We start from the raw sequence: 27,891 nt of genomic DNA on the forward strand, positions 1-27,891 counted from the left end.
GATCCAACTAGGGAGAAAAATAATAAAGCAGGGGCAAAGGCGTCGGCTAAGTCAGCGGTAGTCAGGGTATTTATTTATTTATTTTTGTCTCTGTTTTACCAGACTCACCTAACAAATGGAGAAGATATTAGGCAAGTGTACTGGTTCCCCAGAGCCGCAGTAACAAACTACCACCAGCTGGGTGGCTTAAACAACACTACTGTATTATCCCACAGTTCTGGAGGCCATAAGTCAGAAATCAAGGTGTTGGCAGGGCCATTTTTTCTCTAAAAACCTATAGGAGAATTCTTCCTTGCTTCTTCCTGGTTTCTGGCAATCTTTAGAGATCCTTGCTTGCAACTGCCTCACTCCCACCTCTTTGTTGTCACATGGCCTTTTCCCTGTGTGCCTCTGTCTCTGTACGGCTGTCTTCTCCTGAGGACACCAGCCATTTTGGATTAGGGGCCCACACGCTCCACTATGACTGCATCTTAACTATTTACATCTGCAAGGACCCTATTTCCAAATAAGGTCACATTCGGAGTTGCTGGGGTCAGGACTTGAACACATCTTTTTGTTTCGGGGGAGAAGACACAATTCAATCTATAACAAAATATGAAGCAAAGGATCAACTTAAGCACAGAAGCGAGTCTAGTCAGGAAAAGATCTCTTTTGGCTTATAGGGAGTCTGCGTGAATTAGGAAAGATGCTCCCTCTTGGTGAACACATTCACCATGCCAGCTGGGGACAGCATAAGCTGAATTGCAGCTCTGCTTATCTCCTTGGCATAGTATCTTTATGTAGTACACAAACAGCCCAAATAACAATGATCCTGACACTGGAAGTAGATGATGGTCACGAGATGTGAGCAGTAAGAATGTTGGCAAGGACACTGATGAAAATAGAATATTTTGGTGGGGTTGGAACAAAGTAGGAAGAGAGGATGACAGTCATTGATTCATTTCTAGGGTCTCTGATGGTGCTCGATATATAGCACAGAACAGAATGGAGTAGATGTCTTTCTTGCCTTCAAGAACTTATAGTCTAGTGTAGATGCATAATAAACCAGCAGACAGAAAAGCACATTATTACAAATCATGGGAAGTGTTCAAAAAGAAATACAGGGGGTATAATGAGAGAAGAAAATAGTAGATAACCTTTTCTGGATAGAGAAACCAGAAAACACATTTAAAAGTAACATTTAAAAATGACTTAAAGGATGTGACTCAGGGGCAATGTTGGTGAAAGCTGGATCAATGAGTGTTCTTCAAATCCCCACTTTTAAAGGTTATACATTTTTGAAAGACTTTTGGCTGTTAAAATTATTTTCAAAGGATTAAGATATATTATCAAATGAAAGATCATGACCAAAACTTGGAAGGCAATTACAGAGTAATTATTTCAAAAATGTTTTGCATGATGAAAGAATGATTACAATGGGGTTTAGTTTTTTCTTAGAGTTTCTTTATTTGCAAGTAACAGAAGCCCACACGAAATAGCTTAACATAAGGGGTGATTTATTTGAAGTAAACAAGGGTATTTTGGAGATATCCAAATATAAGAAGTGGAGCTGTGTTTTGTAGATCTAAAAGCTGAATTTGATAAATGGTCAAAATTCATTTTTTATCTTTCTCTCTCTCTTCGCTCTGGAGCCACAGAGTCAATTACAGCTTGTATATCTGCATTATTATTTCTCATTCCCCTCCTTTTTTAGTTTTCAAGCTTTTTTGTATACGGGGAAATGGGGAAGAGATTTGAAAATGGCTGGCGAAAAATTGGAGTCCCAGTTCTTAGTATATAAGCTCCGCGCCTTCGGATTACTGATGCATGCTCCTTATCTCAGATTCTCAATTGCAAATTCCCAGTAGAGAGAGCTCAGTAGTACGCCTTACCTTAGTGTTAACCCTAGTCTGATTGACTGTGGTTGGGCAACAGAGCTGACCCAGTAGAAAGGCCCAATGCATTGGGCAAAGTGGTATGGGTTTGGGAGAAGTCCTCAGAAAAGGGGAGAAGGAACAGGGAATATGTGCCGGAAGTATTTCCAATGACTTTCAGGGAGGCAGCCTTGGGGGAAGTGGTCACTCATTTAAATGACAGGTTCTTGAGTGTTTGCTTTAGAAAGTCAGGTTAATTTCTTTATAGTCACCCATATTTTACAATTTGTGGAATTTTGACAGAGTTAATCCATAAACAATTCATAGTTGACTGTAAGAAGGTAGGATAAATTAAGTATATGAGGATGAAGTCTTACCAAATCATGGCAGTAGCTGCAGATTCATTATTTTATAGCATTGAAAACAGGAGAATTTTTATTATGGCATTCCAAATAAATGAGTTCAGGAAGGTAACCAATAAGAAATCCAAACTAATCAATGCATTTTCCATATCACTGGCAATAATAACTGAGAGAGAAAGGAGAAATGCAATTCACGATAGCAGTAAGAGATAGACGTAAAAGTAATGTTGACAAGAGAGTGTAATATCTGGAAGACTACAAAACTTTGTTGAGAGATAATAAAAGGAGACTTACATAAATAGAGATATGAACCATGTTCATGGATAAGATGGTTGCAGTAGATACGAATTTGGAAGGCATGCAGAGGTGAGTGTATAACTAACGTTGGGCCAAATATAGTACTTCATTTTCCTTGTTAGAGTAGCAGGTCCAAAAGTTGAGTGCTCAAAACAAACTGGGACTTTCAGAAACCATCTCGGAATTTTTAAAAATTAAAGATAAGAGAGATATTCCAGGTTTTGGAACTGTAAGAATACATCTGAGATTTCTGAAAGCTGTGCAATCTATCATTTGAAGAAAATCTGTGGTTGCAGAGAATGAAGCCCAGAGAGACACGCAGTGATGAGACTTAAAAGTCAGCAATGTCCTGGAGGCATCAAATCCCTGGTTCTTGTCACTGAGCTCTCCAGGGCTATTTTATCATTATTATTATTATTATTATTTCATTCTGTGACTACTTTAGTGTCCTTCCAGTAAATCTTCATGTCTTAAAAAAAAAGTATTTTGCAACACTTATCTAATATCTAACACATACAGAACAAATCTTCCATTCATAGAACTTACATTCATTCTAATGGGTGGTGACAGACTATCACCAAATAAATAAATAAGACTGGGTAGAGATAAGGGCTATGGTGAATAGTAAAAGGGGAAATGGAACAGAAAGTGATAGGAGGACAATTTTAGTGTAAAATGTCAAGAAAATATTTAAGCTGAGACCAAAATGATAACTTATTTATGACTTGGTACTTTGACCATATGTCAGACCCTGTTTAATGGTTTACAAATATTGACAGTTGTGCTGTATTTCTTTCACTAGCAATGACGAGTTCAGATTAACATGAATATTAATTGTTCCCAAATTCAGTTCCAATTGAATTTCTAGTTTTGTCTAATTTATCTTCCGGATCTGCAAAATAGATAATTACAATAAAAATTCCAATGGGATTATTTATTTTACTTTATTTTTTAAATTATGGGAGCATTGAATATTAAAACAATAAAAAACCTGGAAAAGAACAAGTGCTAAAGAGAAACTTGCCATATCAGATATTAAAATACATTATAAATTTCGTAATTAAAAATTATTACATGGAAATGCTACAGGCATAGATAAGCTGAAAAATATTAAAGTATAAACAGTCTAGAAACAGGATCTTGGTCTATATACATATACGAAATGATTAAGCTGACATAAAAAAATAAGTGTCAACGGGAGGAATTATTAAATAAAAAAAACTTGATAATTAGTAATAATGGTAAGCAGAATTCTAAGATGACTCCCAAGCTTTGTGGTCCCTGGTGAGTTAGTCCATCCAGCAATGATCTAGGTGATGCTGTGAAGGGTTTTGCAGATATAATTAAGGTCCCAAATCAGTCAACCTTAAAAATAGGGAGATGATCCAGGTGGGCTAAACCTAATAGAGGAACACTTAAGAGGGATTAGCTCTTTCTGGAAGGAGATTTGAAGTGTGAGAGGCATTCCACCTCAGGGCAATTCTTCTTTGCTGACTTTGAAGACATGGGCAGCCCCTGGGAGCTAAGCATAGCTGGCAGTAAATGGGGACGTTAGTTCTGCAACTACAAGGACCTAAATTCAGCCAACAATCTGAATGAGCTTGGAAGCAGAGCCTTCCCCAGAGACTCTTCAAAGAAAAGCTGCTCAGTCAACACGTTGAATTTAGCTCTGTGTGATCCTGTGCGAAGAACTGAGTTACATCATGATTGGAAGTCTGACCTAACAGGATAATGAGCTAATGAACGGTTGTTATTTTAGGCTGCTAAGTTTGTCATAATGTGTTATGGAGCAATAGAAAACTAATATGTAAACTTTTTGGAAAAAAAGAAAACATATTCAGTCTTCGTATTATATCTGGTTAATGTTTGTATTCCAAGAGGAAGCATATGATGGTCTATCTTGAGTCATGGATATACTATTGGGAGTTGGAGGTCAGATCACCTGAATTAATGTTACCAGATGCAACAAAGGGAAAGGTAATTATCTAAAAGAAAATCGGGGCACTTTAACTAAAAGAGCAAATGTCCACAACAAATGTGTAAGAGAAGAACCTAGAGAGAGGGATCCAGTGAGATTATCTCAAAAGTGCCACACGGGGTGATCAGATATTAGAGTAGGGTAAGGGAGATACTACGAAAAGTGTGTTATAATACCCAAAACATGTAGGGGTTACACAGAGTGCTTTGAGGGTGATGACAAGAGCGATGTGGTCAGGCAGGGAAGCTGGTTTTATAGGAAAATGTGGAAACATATGTTGTTTTTGGCTACCCGGCACCCAAACACTCTGCATTTTGGAAGAATACCAAAAGAAAAAGGGAGCTAAAAGTGTGTGTGTGTGAGCAGATAATCTCTCTCCAAGCTTCCACATACAGTAGATGAAGCGAAGGTATGTCACCGACGCTGGGCATAATAGATACTCCCATCTGAAGCTTCAGTTCTTACAGGTGTGACGGAAGGGGGTAATAGACGGTCAAAGATTATTTTTTGTGTGTGACAGAGTTGAGAGTCAGCAGCCTGAGAGTGTTTGGCAGTGATGACGTAGGGGCCGCGTCCCCAGCTGCCTGGGGCCGTGCTGAGGTTTTAGTTGTGTATCGGCTCCCCTTGGTTTTTGCCTCTTTCCTGAGGCTGGTTCTCCAGCGTTCCCATCGATCCTATTAAGTTAGTCCACACAGACTTCCAATCAATTGATTTTCTACTTAAGCGGCGAGTTTGCTTCTTTCGTTTGGAAAGATGGATGACGATGTACAGAGGCCACAGTGAGGTTGACAGTGACTGGAACTTTAGTCATGACGAGTGAAAGCAAATAACATCACAGTCATATAGAGATGTCCGGAGCCAGCTGGATACGAGCAAGGGGTACATGCAGGAAATCAGTGGTGGTTACCTACCTACAAGTTATGTGATGACAGCTGTTGAGTTTGCTGGGGAGAGTGTGAAGAGATAAAAGAATGCCAAGGGCTAATCTTTGAGTGCCCCACTGTGAGAAAATAGAAGAAAGAAATGAATAAGAGCAATCACAGGGGTGGGTGGAAAGACAACACAATTCAATCATATAGCTTTTGGAAGGAGAGAAGTTCAAAGAGAAGTTGAAGTGTCAAATGGGTCGTGAAGTGTTCAAGAAGAATGAGACTAAGTATAATTTATTCAATCTGTCATTGGTAGCATTTAAAAATTATAAATGTCAAAGTAGAATATAATCTAGGTGGTGCTAACATTTATTTGAATGCCTACTATATGGCACACCCTGTGATAAGCACTCTTACGTGCATTATTGCATGTGAAATAGATAATACTATTATCTGCCTTACTTATATAAAGAAACTGAAACTTAGTAAAATGGAATAACGTGATTCGTTCTCATGGCTGACAAGTTGCAGATCTGGGATAGAAACAGATTTGTAGGATTCCAAAGTTCATATGCTTGAACACGCCACTATTGTTAATAAGCTTGGCAAGATGACAACAATATCTGAATAGATAGATACCTCAAAGCTGAGTGTGTCAGTCCTGTCAGGCCTCCTGATATAACACACCAATCTCTCATTCTCTTTGCTGTTGATTCATTTGCATTTTGCGCACCATTTTATAGTTCCGTGTTATCGAATCTTTGCCACTTATAAATGTAGTCAGATATGGCTGAGTTTTAAAAAAGGACTGTGATTATATATTTGGATTTGTTGGAATTGAATGATTCTTAGTCTCAGAAAGTTTATCAAACTATTGTAAAACGTGGAAACCTCTCCTCTCATACATTGGTGGTTTTGATTTAAACAAACTTTTACACTACTTTTAACAGCTTCCATAAACTATACCGGAAAATTGATAAAAATCCTGTGCGCTATGAGTCATGTGGATGAACATATGTTTACATGTATGTGAAATACATCTTTGTCTTTAATACGACATTTTAATTTTAAGCCTACAAAGGGAAAACATTCAGAAGTCATCATTTCCCTTGCTTTTCCCACTCTCCCTCTCTTCTATTTTAGCATAATAATTAGTTCTGGACCTAATGTTAGACCGCTTGCTTTAACTCTTGGCTGTGTCACTTATTAAGTGTTTGGCCCTAGGCAAGGTACTCAACTACTCTGAGCCTCTCTGTTTTCTCACCTGGAGTGAAGATTAGAATGGTACCTACTCTAGTGAGTCCCTGTGAACAACTAAAGAGCTATGTCGGGGAGCTAGGAATCGTGCCCGACACATAGTGAGTCCTCACTCAGTGTTGATTAACGTTATTCCCGGTTGCTTCAGTCTCAGGCTAGTGGGCAGGAAAACTTGTTTCCTAGTCTCGGGACGTAGTTTGTTTAGCACCTTCAAATGTCTGCAACCACGTTGTTCCCACCAGCTGCCTTCTCCTCTCCATCTTTCCTCGTTCTCTACTGTTTCTCAAAATGTGATGTTAAGGGTGTTTTTGTGTGGCCATCCTGACTAACCTTATGAATATAACCATTTTATTCACCCAAGTGTTTTCTCAGCTCCTCAGTCAACTGTTTCTCACAGTCGTATCAATTCACAGGTCCTCCATACATCAACTTTTATGTGTTTTCAAATTATTTTTCCCACTCCTATTTCTTTGTCGTTATGATGTGGTGGAAAGATAACTGAACTAGTACTGTGAGACTTCAGTTACAATTCCTAGTCTGATACTAACTGCGTCTGTTGCTTTGGACAAATATTTTATGCTATCTCGGTCTCATTTTCAACTTCCGTGAAATAGGGGATTGGGCTAAGACTAAATGCTAACATTGAGTGATTTCTGTGAGTCAGACACTTTTCCATCAGTTTTACAATAACCTATAAAGTGAACTCTATAATTATGCCCATTTTTTACAAAGAGACAACAGAGGCTTAAGACTGCTAACTCATTTGCTTTAGTTGAGCCAGGTTTATTTAATATCTGACTTTGTATTTTTATATTTATGATGATCTGAGAAGGTAATGAACTTCTTGGACTCTAGACTGATATTTTATTTGTTTGCGTATTTTTAAAAATATAATTATTGTACAAATCAGGGCCAATTGTCTTGATTACCCATCCATCCAATTGAAAATGAGAAGAGTTTATGTTAGCTTTGAGGAACTAAAACTAACCAAATTTTGGGTAAGCTGAGTAAGTTTTAATAAAACCTGATATATGCTTAAGAACATTAGCAATATTTTTGAAAGAATGCAACTCATTTTTTTCAACATTTGATTTCAGAAAGCTTTTAAAAATGTAAAATTTAGACTTTTGAATTCAAAATTCTTTGGGGATGTTTAGCTCTTTCTATGCTTGTAGAACTAGGTCACTGAGTAATGTTCAAGATCTTTTTTTTTTTTTTTTTTTGGTTCTTAACCTTTAAGAAATTATGTTGACATTGTGATAAAAAATTGTATTTTTATCTCGAAAATATGATAAAGATGGTAAATTGTTAATTACATGGTCTGAGAAAAATAGACCATTAGAGAACCCAGAGCTAGACTATAGCCTACAATCAAGCTGGTTAATTTTCCCAATGTGTCATAAAACTGAACAAAAATTTAAAAGATTTTAAGGTCTCTATTTCCTTCTCAAATGCCCCTCTCTAATGGGAGTTATTCAGACCACTGAATAAAACTATGATTGCCTTCAGGGCTAGTCAAGATTCAAAAGAATTCAAACAAAATATTCCCTAACCTTTAGAGCAAAATGGATTTTCTCTTGCATGATTTACTGTGCCCATCAACATTTCCCAGAATGTGATTTACAAAACAGTATTTCTTTGAAAAAAGAATTCCGTGTTCAGATACATTTGGGTAATTCTGGGTGAAGCAAAACCAAAAAAAAAAAAAAGTTTTGAATTGTAGTTATCGGAGTATAGTATTGAAAATGCATTTAATTTTTTGACCAACGAATATGTGTTAAGGACCTTCCCTGAACCAGACGCTGTGCTGGCCTTCGGGCATAGTCAGTTGAGACATCATTTCTGCCCTTAGGGAAGTGAGGGCTGGTGAAAATCACTTGTCAATCTGCAAGCAGGTGTAAAGTATGCTGTTCTCTTACTTTTTATCTGTCCACAAGAATCTTCTTTCTTTTTTCCTTCCTTCCTTCCTTCCTTCCTTCCTTCCTTCCTTCCTTCCTTCCTTCCTTCCTTCCTTCCTTCTTCCCTCCATATGTGTGTGTGCGTGCACATATGTACGTGCGTGCGTGCGTGCGTGCGTGTGTGTGTGTGTGTGTGTGTGTGTGTTTAGCATCTCTGGAGACTATTTTCCTGAGGAACAGACTTTGGGAAAATGTAGGACTACAGTTACTAATAGATTCCTTGGGTATTTTTTTTCTCAGGATTTTCCCTAAGAAGTCCAGATGCTGGAGAACAAGGCCAGGATGAGCAAGCAGTGAGGTAGATCCGACTGATGACTTTACAGGGCAGTGTTCCCTGAGTGTGTCCAGCCATGGCGAGGGTGAGGTCAGCACTGGGGACTTAAGGACAAGGTGGGAAACAAGCACTTTGAAATAGCAAAGTCTCTCAATGGTTTAATGTCCACAGGGATACCGATGGACAACATTTAGATTTGGAAGTTTTTCAAAATATCAATTATCAATTTGAATTCTAATTAGAGTGATTCTGAGGGTGCAATATCTTCTTTTCTACCTGAGGGTGGAGAGTTGCCCCAGGGCCCTGGTTATCTTTTCTTTGTGAAGAAGAACCAAGGAGGCAAAGGTTTGAGATGGTGAAGTGGGAGCAGGACATGAATCAGGAATGCAATTTTGGGACCTGAAATTATTTCCAACCTAAGACCAATTATATAGACTAACTTAAATCTCACATAGAAGTGTAGATCTGCTGCCCATAGAACCCTGAACACTGTTTTACAAAACGAATGACTAATTTTTGATAATAGGTTGGTATCAGGAAAGGACAAGACTTTCGATATTAGATAGACCCAGATTTGAAACTAAGCTGCTTCGTTTTCTATTGGGTGCCTGTGACATAATTATTACGCCTTCAACTATGTGCAAAGGCCCTGTGAAGGTTATAAAGATGAAACAGACGGGAACTTTGTCCTCAAAGAGCTTGTGATTTGGGTGGAAGATAAGGTGTGTACTTTTACCAACTACAAGAAGTAGAAAATGAATAAGGATCAAAGAGTGTTTGAACATGCTTTTTATCCCTAAGTTTTCAGTTTAAATTCCATTTCATTTGAAATAATGAGGACCTCTTATTAGCATCTGAAGACTATATCACAGTGAATCTAATTTCTTAAGAAAAAGTATTTTCTTTCCAAACATATCAAAATAACATATAACTCTACTTCAACTGTATTTCTAGGAAGTTTGCTTTATGTGTTAAAATTAGGCAATAGTTAAACACAACATTATTTTTACTAATAAATAACTTAAATAACTTATATAATACTTTGTAACTTTCAACCTGCCTTCACATCTATTTTCTTATTTGTCCTTTATAACAATTAGATGTGGTAAGAAATGTATTAGCATTCCTATTTAACGGATGAGGAAACTGAGAGACAAAGTCGTTGGGTGATTTACTCAAGTTAAACAAGTGAGGTAGAGTTGGAAATAAGACCATGGTTTATTGGTTCCAAGTCCTGTGTTCTTTTTTTTACAGATTGTGGTTTCCTAGCTTTTGGGCTTCAAAATCTTAGAAAGGCTACAAATTTATTGCAAGAGATTAGTAAATCCAAATATACACCAAAAATTAACTGTAGGCTAAAGAAATATATTCTCACGCATATATTCATTGTTATTTCTCTAAGCAGATAGGATGTAATTGTGAAAAATATAATGTAACCTCATTTTATAATGTAATTAATTTACACATTTTTGGTCATTATGTATTTTCTTCAATTATCATACAGAATGTTTGTTATTGTTATTATCGTCATTATTATTTTTAAGTTGGAAAGAAAATCCTCGCTGCCTAGTCTTTCAGAAAGAAAATTTTCAACTTTTTTAAATAAAGTACAAATCAAGAATTGAAAACACTTAAGAGACATCTTCCTTCCTTCCTTCCTTCCTTCCTTCCTTCCTTCCTTCCTTCCTTCCTTCCCTCCCCCCCTTCATCTTCTCTCATTTCCTGCTGGGTAATGCTTTGGAAGCTTGTGGTTTCTTTGTAGTCCAAAGTGCTATTTTTAGTCTACACCCAAAGGCCTGGAATTTTTGTATTGACACAGATGAACAAATTTTCCTTTTGACTAAGCCGTTGAAGAGACACGATACAGAAATCTGTTTCTACCTTTATTTTTGCAATTGCTCTTATGAGATATTAAATATTTATACTTATGTGATGCAGAAAACGAAAATATTAATAATTTTATATCAGATTAAATGAATAACTGGTTCTTCTACTGTTCCATGAAATGATAAAATCTTTCCACTTAACTCTTCAATAAAAAGAAGCAGCCTTTAATTGGGATTTTTAAAAAAACTATGCATTATCTTGAGCTAGAAATAAAACAATGGCGGGCCGCTGGGAAGAAAACCACACAGGAGGATGGTGAAATAGAAAGAGAATCGCATCAGCCCCCTCCTTCCATCCTCTCCCTACATGTCGCTCATTGCTAGGATGCTTTCACAGATGAAAAAAAAAGCGCTATTAAGAATTGTGCTAGTATATACTGAACAGTCTCCCCCTAGCAAACTTGGAATCATGGTCTTCTTACGTATCACAACAGGCACAAACAATTAGGAATTGGCTTCTGTAAGGGACATTCTAAGACAGTTGAAAAATTTTAGAATTCTTTTCTACTCTCTCATATTTGAACTTTGACTCCCTGTATTAGCAAAATGGTATGCAAGCTTAGTTGCTTTATTGTTCAAAAACGGTAAGAACAGAAATGACTTCAAAATAGGTTAGAGTGATATTTCTATTAATCTTGTTTGTTTCTTTTGTTAAGTCTTACTACTACAGATAAGTGGCTGGGAAACAAATCTTGCCAAATATGTGGATAAAGGAGAATAATGACCATGAAAGGTTATTTTTTAACTTAAAAATATGTTCTATTTCTTAAAGGAGTATGAAAAATTTAATTACATTTTTTATAAGAATTAATATGAATATAAAGTTTCATAGCTTTTAACAGGTCTTCCCAATTTTTCTTCACTAAGCTCACTATTTCTTGTACTCTGCTCCTTGTTCCATTAATTTCGTTTGTTTTGTGCATTGCCACTTGTTACCATTTAGTTATTGGCTAATTTATTTAAAAAGATGGAAATAGTTGACTATTCTAAAGACTAAAAAACAGACTTCCCTCCTTTTAAAGTGGAAGATGTACTCCTACAGAAATTACAAAAGCATCCAAAAAAACAACCTATAGTGATTTCTAAATAAAGGAAAAACACAATGTGCTTTAATACTCAGAAAAGAGGGCTGACATGATTATGTAAATACTCCTTACCATCTTTTTAGGAATTTAAGGACGCTTGAACTGGTAGATTATTGATAGTGAAAGAAAGACAGAAAGTGACTCGTGAAGTTAAAGAACATATATAGTTGAGGTTTTTTTTTTTTTCAGGCTTTTAGATGGTTTAAATTGTTTTTTATTTATGCGAAATTACATGTTTAAAAAATTTGTGCTCTACTCGTGAGCAAGGAAATAGTCAATTGATTCTCATTATTTGTGGCGGTCTTTTCTATAAAGTCACCATGAACACTGAATTAGTGAATTCGGAAGCTCCACTTCTAGAGGAAATGAGGGCTTAGGGTCCTGTGAAAATGTAGTCACATTTCCAGCAACTGGTCAATACATAACCTTGTTTTTAATGTGTGTTTCTGTTTAAATACACTTTATTTAGTATATAATATGGATTCATTAACATTTTAACATTGAAGTCATGGCCAACAGCGTCATACCTCATACCTGAGAAAACACACATTTTCTTCGTAAGGCTTATCATGGCCTTCTTGTGCTTAAGAATACTAGACAGCACTACAACAACTATATTTGGGGACTGTAATAAACAGCAAAATCATCCTCCTCCTAAGAAAAAGGGCACAAAAATGAGAAAAATGAGGTACAAAAGAGCACATGAAACAGACACTTGTTTACAGTAGGAGAGTTGAAAAAAGAAGGCGGGTCTTGTTTGACCTCAGTGGGAATGTGCACTGTGGGTGACTCAGATTTTTCCAATCTGTGTGAGCCCTGTGACTATGGATTTGGGGATTACAAATAAACTTTAGTGAGGAGGCAAATTTGTAAATATGGAATCTGAATAATGAGAACGAACTGCATAATATTCGCCTTTGTGTCATTGGAAACTACACTGCTGCCTGCCATATAGTAAGAGATCAATATATCTGTGTTAAATAAATGGAAATAGCATCCTTTAGTTTTCAAATGAATCCCAATTGTATTGTCTTATTTTGGTTTATGCTCTTAATGAGTTTGTGGTATACTAAGTTTGTAAAGGTAAACATTTTAGAAAAATGTGAATATCTGTTTGGTTAGATTCACAATATTTTCCTCTTGGAACTTGGAAGATATTTCTCTCTTATTTCTGGCATCAAAAATTGATGTCAATTCTGATGTCAATCTAAATCTCAGTCTTTTGTAATATATCTGTTAATTCCTTCCCTCTATTCTTCCCCCACCCCGGTTGGAAGCTTTTAGGATTTTTTCCTTTTCCTTGGAATACTAAAAATCCTTGTGTATTTTGACTTTTTAAATTACAAATTTATATCTTTCTTTAGTTCTGGGAAATATTCTTTATATCATTGATTATGTATTTTTCATTCTCTCTGTGGTGATTTGCAGACATCCTATTCAATGAGTTCTAAACTTCTGAATCTAGTTGACATATTTCTTGAAGTTTCTTTTATACATTTCTTCCTTGTCTTTTCTTACTCTGTTCCTGAAGCATAAATTGGCTTAAATTTATCTTCCGACTTGTTGATTATACTCCTCAGTCCATGTGTTGAGTTTTTTAAAAATTACATATATTATATATATTTATTTTGAGTTAAAATTAAAATATATCATCTGAAGGGTAAGGTACAAATGCATTCTTTTGCATGTGGATATCAAGTTGTTCCAGTACTATTTGTTAAAATGAATATTCTTTCCCCATTGAATGATATTGGCACCTTTGATAAAGATCAGTTGACCAAAAATGCAAAGGTTTCTTTCTGGACTCTCAATTCTAGTCCACTGATCTATATGTCTAGTCTTATGTCAGCTCCACACTTCTTGATTATTGTAGTGTCATATTACACTGTAAAATCAGAAAGGTTTCCAACTTTGTTGTTTTTCAAGATGATTTGGCATTTCTGAGTCTCTTGAATTTCCACAGGAGTTTTAGAATCAACTTGTCAATTTTTGCAAAAACTGCATCTGGGATTTTGAAAGGGATTGTATTGAATCTGTAGATCAATGTGGCAAACCTTGCAATACTAACAATACCAAGCCTTCCAAATCCATGAACATGAGATGTCTTTCCATTCGTTTGGATTTTCTTTAAGTGCTTTCAACAATGTTTTGCAGTTTTCAGTGAATAAATCTTACTTCTTATGTGAATGAAATGAGGAGCTATTAGGCAGTTTCGAGCAGAGGAATAAGGCGATGTGATTTATGTTTTAAAAGGATTCATGTGATTTATGTTTACTGAACAGGTTTGGCTTAGAAGGCCAAAAGTTTAGTTTTATCCATCTTAAGTTTGAGAGGCTGACTGTGTCAAGCAGAAATATTGAGCAGGTAATTGGATATAGAGTCTGGAGTCCAAGGAAGAGGTCTGAGCTAGAGATATAAATTTGGAAATTGTCAGCACATAGATAGTATTTAAAGTAATAATGAAAGCCCTCGGGAATGCATGAGGGTGGGGAAGAGGTCCAGAGTTTGAAACGAGGGGTTCCCACATTAAGAGAAACTAGCAAAGGAGACTGAGAAGGAGCATCTGAGAGGCAGACAGATGACCAGGACAATGAGGTGTCCTAGCAGCCAAGAGAAGCAAGTGTTGAAAAGAGGAGGGAATAGTTAACTGTGTAAAATGATCCAGAACTGGTGTGTGTGGAAGGGAGAGGAAAGAGAGAGAGAGAACTATGTGGGGATTCGTCCCTCTGTTTCAACTAAGAACGTTTTCCTCCTCCCCAAATCCTCTGTAAGTTCAGCCATGTGATGATGTAAGGTGATGGGCTGGGTTGGGCGCCATGGTTGACTTGTTTTTGGTATGCGTAATCCCCCTGTCTCTCTTCTGCCCTGATTACTGATGATCCTGGCGAGGAACATTTCCATGGGGATGTGTGTATTTGCTATATCTGGCTCGCAGACAAGTAAATACAAATGCTGCTTTATCAATTTACAGTACAATTGCTCCGTGGCCAAAAGCAGAGTTGGAAGTCTGCCTCCAACTGCCTTCGGGATAGAGGCCAAACTCCTTAGCATGCCATATCAGCCTTCATCAGATGGCTTTATTTCTCACCATCCTCTCACTTCTCCACCTCCTCTATCTTCCCCTCACTTCTCTTCCACCGACCACGTATCCCCCATGCTCCATTCACACTGAACTTCTTGCTCTCCTCTAGGCACACTGTGTTCTTCTAGGCTTCTGCCCTTTACCCATGCTGTTGTTAGGTAGCTAGTCAGACACGAGTGACAGGGAGAACAAAGGAGCCTAGAGAGCACCCAAAGAACACCCTATTGGTAGTTAGAGAATCCCTCTGCATCCCCAGAGACAAAGGACCGGAAGGCCATAATCTTAGCTGGCCTAATCCAGCTACTGATGCCTGTGCAGAAGGTATTACCTGAATTTCCCACAATTTAAGCTTTATTATAATACTATGTTTATGCCTGGAAGTTCATGCATCTATAACAGACTGAATTCTGGGTAAACGCATGCACACTAGGCAAAGAGTTACATAGCAGCCAAGTATCAATTAAAATCACTTGCCAATCACCTAGGAATGCCCATCATGGCCCGAATATAATGCAGACATTCCCACCTTTGGCATCCTTTTGGGGTTTTCATTGTCGTGGTTTTCGTTATTACAACATTGTTATTACAACACTCTGTTATAGCTCTCTTCGCTAAAACCATGTGCCTCTTTGGGGCATGCTTTGTCTTTCAAAATATCCTTTTAATAAATCTTTTCTAAATCTCACTGACCTGTGATTCTTCACTGCATCAATGAAGAAGAACCGAGTTAAAATGCCAACCACACTTCTGTGCGTTATCCCTGTCTGCTCCCTGCCTCCTGGCAATGCCGGATTTCTCGGATTTCTCGCAGTTACACTAGTTCCTCGCGGTTAACACTATTGCTTGTGTTTTCAGTGCCCTTCCCTGCTTTCGTGCTCAGGAAGGCACTGCTGATCTTTGGAAGCCCTGCTCACGGGCATTTCCATTGCAAAGGCTTCCTGATCCCCATGCTGGAGTCCTCATTCCTTTCTCTGCTTCCCCATCTCCTACCCAAACCCCACATCATATTGTAATTGTTCACATGTCCGACATTTCTACTGGATTTTATGGTCCTCAAAGTGAAGCATCTTACTTTTCTCAGTATCCCCTACTCTGTCTGGAGTACTTCATGGTAATAACATCTAACTGAAGAAAAAAGCCTGAGAATGTGCTCGTCTTTGTGCTAAGCGCTTTTGCACACATTTCTCATTTTATCCTCATAACCTCCTCGAAGTAAGGTTTTTTAATTTCCCATGCTATAGATGAAGAAACTGAGGTTTACAGTGGTTATAAACTTGCTGGAGGTTACATAAATTTCAAACCCAGTTGATTGTAGGGCCTGAATACTTAATTTCTGTTCTGTACATTTGAATCAAGGAGAAAGGAAGAAAGGGTTAGGAGTGAAATTTCCATTTTGGTTTTCTGGGGTCCTAAACTCTCATATTTCATATTTATTAATTTCTAAACTAATATGTTTTGCATTTATTGTTTCAAAATGATTATGTGGCATCCTTTCCCCTTTCACAGGTATTACAATTGTCCTGTTTGTTTATCCAGGAAGTGTTCAACGGGGATCTGGGCACGGGGCACGCATGCCCAGACAGGCCACCAGAGCCATGCCTGAGTTCAGGCAAAGGGTCCACGTTGTCAAGAGTGGGGGTGCAGGGGAGGAGGAGAATGTGAAGAAGCAGGTCTCCTACAATGCACAACTCCTGGAGGAATCCGTCTTGTTGTGATTGCTTGTGAATGGGTGAATGTAATGGTCAATTGCGTATGTCAGTTTAGCTAGACTATAATGCACAGTTATTCAATGAAACACTGTTGCGAATAAGGAAAGCTTCTACGGAAGGTTATAACACCTCTGAACGCGTTTGTGTCCTTTCACAATGCCAGGTTTACTGAGTGGAACCTTCTCAAGTAAACCATTTAGGTACTCATGTAGGTTAACATACTACACGGAGAGGGGAAGTACAGAGTCTTATGTGACAGAGCTAAGGGACGAAAATCCTTAGCGTCTCCAAAGCGAGCTATGTTGACTGGTGGTGTGGATAGCTGTGTGACAGCCCAAGCCAGTGGCTATGATGGCAGGAGGCCAGAATCTTCTGCCTTCAGTGTACCCGACAGTGATTAGATCAGCTTGAACATCATGTGTCTAAGGTGTTTAGCTTACATGGACCTTACAAGGTGGTATCCTCATGCTTACTGCTCTCTGCAGTTGGGGACTTATCGGAGGCAGTCTCGGATGGCATTTCTGTGGTTTGGGGTGGCGCGGTCACACCCTGAGAACGTTCCCCTTATGTGTCAGTTGACGTTACTGTTGGGGCTCCCATAGGATCCATTTTATAAAGTCCAGAAAGTCCTCATTTCTTTATTTCCTGTACAAACACTCATCTGAATGTTTCTGTGAAGATATTTTATGGACCTGTTTAATATCTACAATCAGTTGACTTTTAGTAAGGGGAGATTATCCTAAAAAATCTGGTGGGCCTGATCCAATCAGTCGAAAGATGGTAAGAACGGAATTGAGGTTTTGCTGAGGAAGATGAAATTCCACTTCTGGACTGCAGTGTCAGCTCAGGTAGGAGAGTTCCCAGCCCACATTTCCTGAATTGTCTGGCTTATTATTTTTATGGTGTCTGTTACTTCCAGTTGACCACGGCTTTAACAGATAGACCTCTTAATTAGGACATTTGTTGCACACTACCAAAATTCTTTAAAGCAATGACTAGCAGCAAGAACTTCAAGAACTAACAGGATCTCTGCTATACCCCATTAAGAATATAAATCTTTGTATGGTGTTAGATGGGTACTAGACTTATTGAGGTGGTCACTTTGTAACTTATATAAACATCTAATCACTATGTTGTACACCTGAAACATAATATTGTATGCTAACTGTAATGGAAAAATTTTTAAAAATAACAAAAGAATATAAGTCTTCCTGAGTAGACCTCCACATTGGTGCTGACAGTTTGGTTTCTTTCCTAACTGAAAATGATAGGTCTCTGGCTAAGAGACAGCATGGTGAAATGAAGTCAGAGGACTTAGGTTTGACAGCTATGTAGTTCCCATCGGCCTGCGTAATCTTTGGCAACCCCCTTAACTATTCTGTACCTCTGTTTATTCGTACATGAAATGAGGTTAGCGACACCTGTCTTATAGAATTACGGCGAAAACGGAATATGTTGTATATAAAATTTAGCACGGTTTCTGGCACGTTGTAAATACTCAGTAATTGTTATTTCAAATAAATTTTTAAAAGCTTTGCAGATTATAAAGGGTATACACGTATTGTTCTTCTGATTATAACCGTGCTAGTTACGGAGCCGCTTCTCAGCTCCGAGCCCTCCTTTCTAGATTCAGCTCTGCAATGTTGGAGCTGGGACTCTGCAAATTTTATTCCGCGTTGCGGCCCTTCCCCTTCCTCTTCCATTAGGGGGCGGTAGAGGGAGACCGCGAGGCTGGAGGCAGCAAGCAGGTCAGCTCCTCCTGGTCCGCTTCCTGCGGGCGGCGGAGCGGGTTCCTGGTCCTGGGAGCGGCCGGGTAGCGCGCCCACATCCCGACGGCGGCCGTTCTCCCGTAGTCCGAACTGAACTGAATCGTTTGCAGTTTCTCTGACACGTTTCAATTCTTGTGTTCCCGCTTCTGAGTCACCGGCACCAGCCTCACCTACCTTTGATTAATGTATTTATTTATTTTTCACACTTCGACAGATTATTTTTTTTGAAAGGAATGCATTTTGAGGCGAAAAAACATGGAACAGAGAGGTATGCAATAGAAAATAAATGCAAATATAGCTGTTTTCTAATTGTTTTATGATCCCAACAAATAAGTGCAGAGAATGCCCTGTAGGAGGAACATGACGAAAGTTCAAAGGTCGAGGTGATTCCTTGAGAAAGGCTGAAGATTTCAGTCTCTGGTGTTTGGAATCTAGGCTGCAAGGCATCATGTCTGGATAGACCGCTGGGTGTGTGGCACAGTCCTTTTAACCAGATTGGAACAGAAGAAGGGCCACTTGGCCCACGTAGTTGAAGTGTTTGGTTTCAGGTGTCACGTGCCTACCGAAGTTGCTCGGTATGGGCCGCAATATCCTCCCCTATGTTATATTCCTCCAACGCCTGAATGGCACACTCGGTGGGAGTCCTGTTGGACCGCTGACATATCTGCATTTTTGTCTACGGCCTTTCGGTGGCACGTAGTTTACCTTGGAGACAGGGGCTTGCGTCCTGCAAAGGGGCTGGCGAGGCGCACGTACTCGGGCGGGAGCTATCCCACGCCTGTTAGAAGTGTCTCCTTTCAAAGGTCTCAGGCCCATGGACCGCTTTCCCCTTCACCAGCACCAGCTGAGCAGCACACCCTCCTTAGATCTCTGTTTCAGCTCTTCTGGGGCTCCTCCTACAAGCTTCTAAGTTTTGATTAATTTCAGCCTCTTCTCTTTGTTCCTAAGTCCTGGGGATGTTAGCTGTTTCCTGCGGTTGCTATCTCTGTGCTAGAGCCAGCCCATGTTGGCTTTTGAGAGACGATTGTTAAATTTTCAGAAATTTTGCAAGTCAATTGTTAAACTGTTGGTAACTAGAAAGCAGCCATGGTGGGAATAAATATATCATGGAAATTGGCAGAAGCTGTACATCAGTTTTCTTCAACCGCAAGGCTGGTTGAAACGCAGCAGCCCACCACTGCTAGCAGTTCTGTTTTTACTCCTTCAGTTACCTACTTAATAACTCTGTATCTAGTTAAAAATACTTCATATTATTCATTTCTCTCAATTAACTAGTGTGGTTTCTGTATCCTGAATGAACCTCGAATGATACATAACCTTGTAGAGCTGTGCCTCTATCAACCCCAGTTGTACTCCAGGAGAACTGGTAAGTGTGTATAGTTTTGTTTTGTTTTGACAAATATCTTTTACAGTTAGACTTTTCTAAATAGTCAGTTGATATTAGTTGTGTTATAACATTCATTAACATCAATACGTCGAAGCTGGTTCAGAGTCTTCAGAGGTCATGTGGAAAACTGTCTTACTTATTTTAGGATGTAATTTGTAATTCTTTTCTCTGTTATAGGAGGGATTGAGATATAAGCCACTAACCAACCACATCTTTGCTGAGCGAGGAGGATGGGTGGGATGTATCTTTAAAAAAAAAATCAAATGATTTTAAAAACATGTTAGGGTATTTTGGGTCATAGGAATCCTATTATAAACTTTTGTAAAAGAAATATTCATTCCCTTTTCTGGCACTGGTATAGATTTGGTTTTACATGTCAGGTTTCTAAAAAGCAAGGTATGCTTGATATCTCTGATTCCTTAAGATATACATTCTGGCTCTCGATAACTATATGCTTTCTGTTAAGGCTTTTGATCTCCATTTTAACTGTATAATTTTGCTTATTAGACTTGGAGAAACCTTTCGTTGGCTCTCCAGAGCTTTGATCTGGCTCGAGATGTCTATGAGGCTCCACAAGGTTATATTCTGGAAAAAGATGCCAACATTCTAACATGATTATCAAAATAACTTGTAAGAAAAAGCAAACTTTTCACACAACTGCTATATTTAAAGATGCCTTCCTTCCAATAACATTCATTAAGCGACCATCTGTTTGCCTTTGATTATCATCTGGACCACTAATAAGCAAGTTTAATCTGAGCAGTGTTATTTGCACGCTACTTCTAAATTTAGTGCTTTTCAAAGAAGTCAGCAAGGCTGGCCTCCAGGAAATATTGGCTTTGATGTAACATCTGGTTTTCAGGGAGTTTCTGTGTAGTGCCCAATTGGGGGGTGGACCAAAGGGCAAAGGGAAATCAGGTGACTTGCCCAGAGTCATGTAATTAGTTAATGACTTACCCTGGATCACCTGCAGTTTCTGTCTGTCCTAGCCTGCATATTTATATTTCGGTATGTTGTATAGATAGGTGCTGTATATGTAGTTGCAAATAGATAAATGTTACATATTACTTTTTGATCTTCCTGCTCCATATTTTGAGAAGAAATTTCCCTGCAGTATCGTCCTCTTCATAAAACAATTATTTGAAATAATCGTAAACTGTAATTGCCTGCAAAAACTTCTCTACAAGCGAACTGATCATATTCTTTGCAAGGAAAACAGAGGGTTAATGTGAATGGACAACTACTTGGTTTAAGGGTGACTGGAAGGCATCATCAACCTTCAATCTTTCTCAATTGTTTTCTCCTTTCTCCATCCCTGGAGTGAATATCACAGGGTTGTTAACACCTAAAGTGCATGATTATAAAGAAAGTTCAAGGTTATGAAGCTTTATTATAAAAGAAATTCTTTTTGGTTACTTTACTGGGTCAATGCATTTCATAATCAATATGTGATTTTAATATTCTTGTACTAATTATAATGATATCTGCAATATAATTAATGCTTTTAGCTCTGAAGTTATTTTCACAATTATGGTTTAATTTAATCTTCTCAGGTTTATATTATAAAATAGTTTGCATATTATGTATGCTTAGAATTGTTTTCCCATTGCTGAAAGGACCACTCCAGTTTTTGTACAGTCAAGCATATCTTAATGTCCTGTAAATTAAGAAAACGAAAATTCTCATCTGACAAATTGGGGTTTAAGTCTCGGCTCTACTGGCTGTTTGACCTTGGGCAAATCATTACATCTTTATAACCTTCAGTGTCTTCATCTGTGAAATACCTATTTCATAACATTGCGAGAATGAAATGAGATTATATGTAAAGCTGTTAGCACAGTGCTCTGATACGCATTAAAAGGTCAGGAAATAGTTCTCAATTTTGTTCGTATTCTCTTTTTTCTTTTATAAAGCATATTAGAGTCCTGTGCTAACTCCTGCTTGACTCCTAGAGATTTTATGAAAATCACAGTCACATAGTGAAATGAGAGGGATCTTGGAAATCTTACAAGCCTTAATTAAAAAATGAAATGCAATGGTGTGCTAGCGACTTCTGTACTTGGCCGGACAAGATCCATTCCCTTTGCGTTGGGTGACGCCACCCTGCTTCCCTTTAAGGGAGTTCCTTTTGCTCTTTTCTGTACAGTCTTGGGAATATTGTCAGAAAAGTGACATACCCTCCCTTAGCCAAGAGCTGAGCATGAGGCTCAAACCAGCCCTCACACTATTCTAACTGTGCCACCTCTCCCGGGACTTCGAATCCTGGTGAAATAACACAAGGGCAGAAAAAATGGTTGAAGTCATTTGGGGCCCTGATGTGACTACTCACCAAAAAGGTAATGTAGCACAGACTTTCCAAGAGCAGAGACTCAGGAGCCTGGGTTCAAACCCCTTACTAGCTAAGTGACCGTAATTGGGTGGGTTATTTCACCTCTCTTATCTCTACAACGGAGTCATTAATAGTACCTTACTCATGGGGTCGTTGTGAGAATTAAATAGTTAGAAGACCTTAAGAGTTTAGGATGTGCCTGGTACATAGTAAATAGAGTATACTTTATAAACGTAGCTGCTGATACTTGAACTGATATTACTCTGTTCTTACAGTGATACTCAGACCTTTGTCCCTGTCCTTTCCTGGCCCTGGTCCTCCAGCTCTCCTTTTGATTCTGCGAGCTACCCAGTACCCCTTTTATACACTTTTCTACTGCCTAAGAGAGCCAGAGTTGGTTTCTGTTGCTTGCAACCACATGATCTCAAGCAGTAAGAATGGGTCTGAGAAACCATGACATCCCATCCGCAATTTTATTGATTTTAAAATACAGATTAGAAAACTGGGTGGAATCTCCTGGCTGAGATCACTTAGCATGGAAGAAGCAGGACTTGGATTAGTGTCTTCCTATCTTGACCACTACTCATGGACTTCCTTTACTGGACCAGGATTACGTTTATTTTGTCTTTACTTTCTTTCTTTAAAACTGCTCCACTGCCAGCTCTTCGTTACTAAACCTTGCCTAATTTCCTTTGCACAGACTTTTGCATTCAGTCTTCACTTCTTATTTAATTCATACCACTCCCCTACCCCCCACCCCTGCCATTTGACAGACCAAGGCAGTTATAACTTGGTCCTCACTGCTATTTAGGGACTCAGACGCTTGGTCCTTGCCTCCTATTCTTTTCCACTAGTCATATTCCTGTCTTTTATTTTAAAAATTTTATTAAGCGATTCATTCATTAGTTGCTTTATTTACTCATATATGCATTCAATCAGCAAGTACTTAGTAAACATCTGTAATGATCTAGAAACTATTCTAGATGCTGAGGATATTGTAGTAATTAAGGCAGTGTACTTTATAGTCGGTGTACAACCCTAGTAGATTTATAGACATAAAGAAAATTATAGTAGTATGTTACACAATGATATAAACTATCAAGGGCAAGGAGATGAAGAGGGAGGGTTCCTTTATCATGCAGGACGTTGAGGAAGCAACATGTGAGCGGAGACTTGGATGAAGAGAGGATGGGAACCCCGTGACTATCTGTGGGAGGAACACTCACCGAGATGTGTATATGCTTGGAATGTTTGAGGAATGACAAAGAGACCTGTGTGGCTGGAGCCCAGTGAGCAAGGGGAAGGGTAGTTGAGGTCTGAGAGTTCGGAGGAGCAGAGGAGTATGTAGGGCTTTGAATTCGTAATGAGGACTCTGGACTTTTTTCTCAGTGCGGTGAGGCAGGGATGTCCTGGAGCCTATTTCTACTACTCATGATTTCAGATTTTTACCATCTCTTTCCAACCCAGCGTTCAGTGATTTCACATAGGTTATTAAACATTGACCCATACCTAGATGGGAAGCTCTTGGAAGGCTAAGAGGAGAGTGGCATGACCCCATTTATTTTTCAGAAAGATCACTCTGGTTGCTCTGTGGAGAACATTTTGTAGGAGGCCAAGAGTGAAAGCAGGGAGACAGGTTAGGAGTTTGTTGCAATAGCCCTGGGAGTGTCGAAGCTCCGTTTGGGAGTGGTAGGATGTGCACGAACTAGTGGACATATTTGCATATATTTTGGAGATATAGTGACAGTATATGCTGGTGAATTAAACGAAGGATGTGAGTGAAAGAGAAGAGTTCAGAATAACTCCAAATTTGGTTTCCGAGCAGCTGGGTTAATGGAGGTGCTGATTCCTGAGATGGGGAAGGCTGGGAAGTGGCAGATTGGAATGGGAACTTGTATTCAAAAGTTGTAGTTTGGATTTCTGTTTCTAGAGTAGGAAAAAACCGAGGAATAAAGAAGAACAGTTATTGGGAAGGATAGCTATTGTTAAAAGGCAGTACTGAAGAAGTATGGAATTAGAAGTTGTCAATTGGCCAGCTTATTGTTGGGGGCGAAGAACTGGAATTGAAACCCTTGAGGGCAGGTATTGGCCTGTTAGATGAAGAGCTGATCGCTTTTCCTTTAAAGCATAAATAGTTTTCTGCCTAACATTAAAAATATAGCTTTTACAAAAACACTTCAAACATATATGCAGGAAATAAAAACATTATTACCTTTCTAAGCTTCAGGCCGATTCTCTGCAGTGCCTAAAGAAATTGCTGATTACTGCAAGGTTTCTACTGAGCAAGTCACCCTGACTCTTTTAGGCCACACTATTACATTGGTGAAAGTATGGACTAACGGATAAGAAAAAAGGTTCTGGAGCTCAAATGCCTGGATTCAGATCGCAGCTCCATTTCCAACTGTGTGACTTGGGCCGAATTGATGGAGTAGTCTGTTTCTGCAATTTGCAGGTCTCCTGACAGAGGAGAAATACACATGGCTAACTGTGTGTTTTAATTCTTAAAACTTCTTTTCAAAGTGACCGATGTGACTTGCTCACATTTCATTGGCCAAAGACGTTATATAGTCCAGCCTGACCTCAACAGGGTAGGGATATTTTATCTTCTCAAGGAGAAGGGTAACACAAATCCCAAGACCAAGCATGATTTTTATCTTCTTCAGGAAGTAAAAGTAAACATTTTGAACAATAATGCAGACTACTTGAGAGTAATATATGTATAGAGTAATACATTGACTTCATCTTTATAGAGTAATACATTGACCTCATCTTCAGCATCTGATGATATATAATCTTAAAGCTCTGGTTCCATGTTTATTAGTACTGACAGCATCAAGATACTCCTAAAAATTAAAAAAATTCTCATTGATGCCTAGAAGGAACAGACCAGGGAATTATAGTCCCGGCAGCTAATTAGAAGAGAATGACTTTCCAATCTTTGGATTTTCGATGGTGCTATAATTAATGTCTTTTGAGGGGCCTGAGTTTCTGTGGTTTGGTGTCTGTATTTTATTTAGAATCGTTACCTCCTGTTTGGGTCTCTTCCCTGGCTGCCCCACAGGCGTCGTGCAGCAACTCCGCCACTCATCCCATCCCCTGGGTCTCATCATTTTTCTGCAAAACAAGGTAAACCAGTTGTCATCCACTTGACTCAGTCATGTTGTGAGGATTAATTAGTTAAAGTTTGTAAAATGTCTCCCGCTCTGGAAGGTGATAAACAGGAGGCATAATTATTGGTATTTTCCCACTTTATTTAGACTTGAAAGGCCTTTCCAGTCACCTTTGAGATTTTGACAGAAGCCAGCTACTGTGGTGAATTTTGTTTTACCTCCCTTCTGTTTGACATTTTTCTTCCTTCTTCCCATCATAGTGACTTTAAAGAAGAAATGTCAGCCTTAACCTTTCATGTCTCCATCTGTTGAGATTTTTGGCTTGTTTTATTGTTATTTTGTATATTTTATTCTACCATTTACAGGAATGTGCTCTCAGATCCATGCTATTAGCTAAGTAACACAGAGGCGTACCAGGTAAACTGCAGTCACCTGTTTGTTGTGTATGGCGCTTGATAAGTTCATCGGTGGTTCCGTGATTAACCAACATTATCCACAAAGGCTTCCAGTGACCTCTTGATCAGAAAGTTTCATTACTAATAGAATAGAATTCAAAACAAATGTTTACTATTCATATATTCAACACATTAACATATAGATACTCTCCACCCCTGGCTTTGACCGGATAGCATATAGAGAGAGGAGATCTGAGAGAGGAATATTCTACATAGAAGTTGTCATTTCAGGATGTCATTTAAATTAGCGGTATTGTGTCCACTGTGATTTTGTTTCAGGGGTACAGAAATAAACTATAATGCATCTTCAGCCAGGCGAATTTGGTGTCTCTTAAGAGCATGCAAACAGATGGTTACCATGTTCACTTATAGCCACTATTAGAGCAGACCCTTCTGTAGGTTCACATTTCTCCTTTAAAACTTGCCTCTGCAAAGCTGACTTGCATTAGACCACCTGACCCCAACTGTGAATTATGACTTTTCTTTAGTACTAATGGAGGAAGGGTGGTGTGGTAGATAATACCATTAAAGACATACTTTATGTAAAACCTTATAAATAGCGAGGTTCAAGAGTTACATGTAACATATGCATCATAGAATTCGGTTCAAGTTTTGGCTTTTGCCTACATCCAATCAGCAAACATGTCTAAAGTGCTTAATAGAAGTCAGACATTATGTGTGGTGCTGAGCACATCTTCCCACTTGACCATGGTCCTTCGGGCAAAATACTCGAGCTTTCAGGCATTAATTTCCTATCTGTAAAATGGGAATAATATGCTTTATGTTGTTATGAGGACCTGTCTTAATATTCTTTTGGTTTTAAGTGACAGCCTCCCCATTTTCCTGTGCCTTTAACCCAGCCAGCGGCTAACTCAGTGCTAATAGGAATGGGCTCTCAAACTTAAATCCTTGGCATCTTTTGCTTCTTATCCACCTCGATTTTGACTCAGACTATTTTTCTGCATTCACTAAGCTCCTGATCTTCTTGTATCTTTTACTGTTGTTGGTTGTAAGCTAAATCCTTGGGCCAGCTGCAAGATTTGGCCTCAGTGTGTTGATACTTGGCTTTTTTTTTTTTTCTCCCTCTATCACTATGGCAACCCTGGTGTGCCGCAGAGCCTGATCAAGCCTTGTCTGGACCTGACACCTAATCTTGCAGATGACCTGTTGGACTGGTGACTTGATTAGGCTGGCTCTGGTCTGCAGTAAGGGGAATTTTCACAGATCTGGTCTGAACCTCATTGACAAGAGACCAGAAAATGTTAGTATAGTCATTAAGGCTCAGGTTGGGTGGGGTTCAGGCAGGGCTCCAGGTCTAGTGAAAGAACTTGAGTCCTCTTCAGGACGTGTGGCAGAACCAGTCTCATGGTTACTCCCAAAAGTGTTACGAGACTGCCATGGCTTGGTGGACTTATGAGGGTACAGGGCTTATTTGAGCACACTGAACTCGTAGGACTAATCTATTGTTGCTGTATTGGTTGTTGGGTCTTAGAGGGGATGGATCAGAAACTAAGCGGCTGTGAGGCCACATGTTGGAGTGTTAGGGTTCAGTGCAGATAAAGACCAGGAAAGGTGGATATCATCATCGTGTAATCTCTAAAGAACTACACAAGTGTGGAATCATTATCAACACTACGTGGCACTTAGCAGGTACTCAGTTGTTGAATAATGTCCATTGTTTTATTGGTTAGTTTTTAAAATTGGTTTATTGGTTAGTTGTTTATATGTTTATGAGTAAAGATCCTTGTGCCTATTATATATTCTTATTTCAAAGGCTGGAAGTGTTAGGGTGCCTAGTGCTGGTGGTATGGGAAAGAATAAGTTCATGTAAAGACTCAAGTTTTGGCTCATTCCTATATTGACTTAACAAATATTTTAAATTGCATGTTAGCTGTGGCACTATCTACCACACTACCCACTGCTGTCTATGTAGTATCCAGTGAGTTTTTGATTCATAGCATTCGGTGACTGATTACAGAAGTGGGAAAAGCCAGGGAGTCCTTTTATCAGTGATATTTATATGGTGTGTACAAATAATAGACTGGCCATAGGTTAGGTTTTGCTGGAGGGGAGTAATTTAATATATGTTAATTTATACCTCACAAACATTTTTTTTTTTTAGTTAGAAATTAGATGTACGATTCTGTTTTCTTAGGCTGACTGCTTTTTTTTGTTGTTTTGTTTTGAAGACTTGTTTAAAAGCTGAATAATAATAGTGACAATGAATATCA

This window comes from Rousettus aegyptiacus, unplaced genomic scaffold (assembly GCF_014176215.1).
Source record: "Rousettus aegyptiacus isolate mRouAeg1 unplaced genomic scaffold, mRouAeg1.p scaffold_m13_p_10, whole genome shotgun sequence".
Classification (NCBI taxonomy): Eukaryota; Metazoa; Chordata; class Mammalia; order Chiroptera; family Pteropodidae; genus Rousettus; species Rousettus aegyptiacus.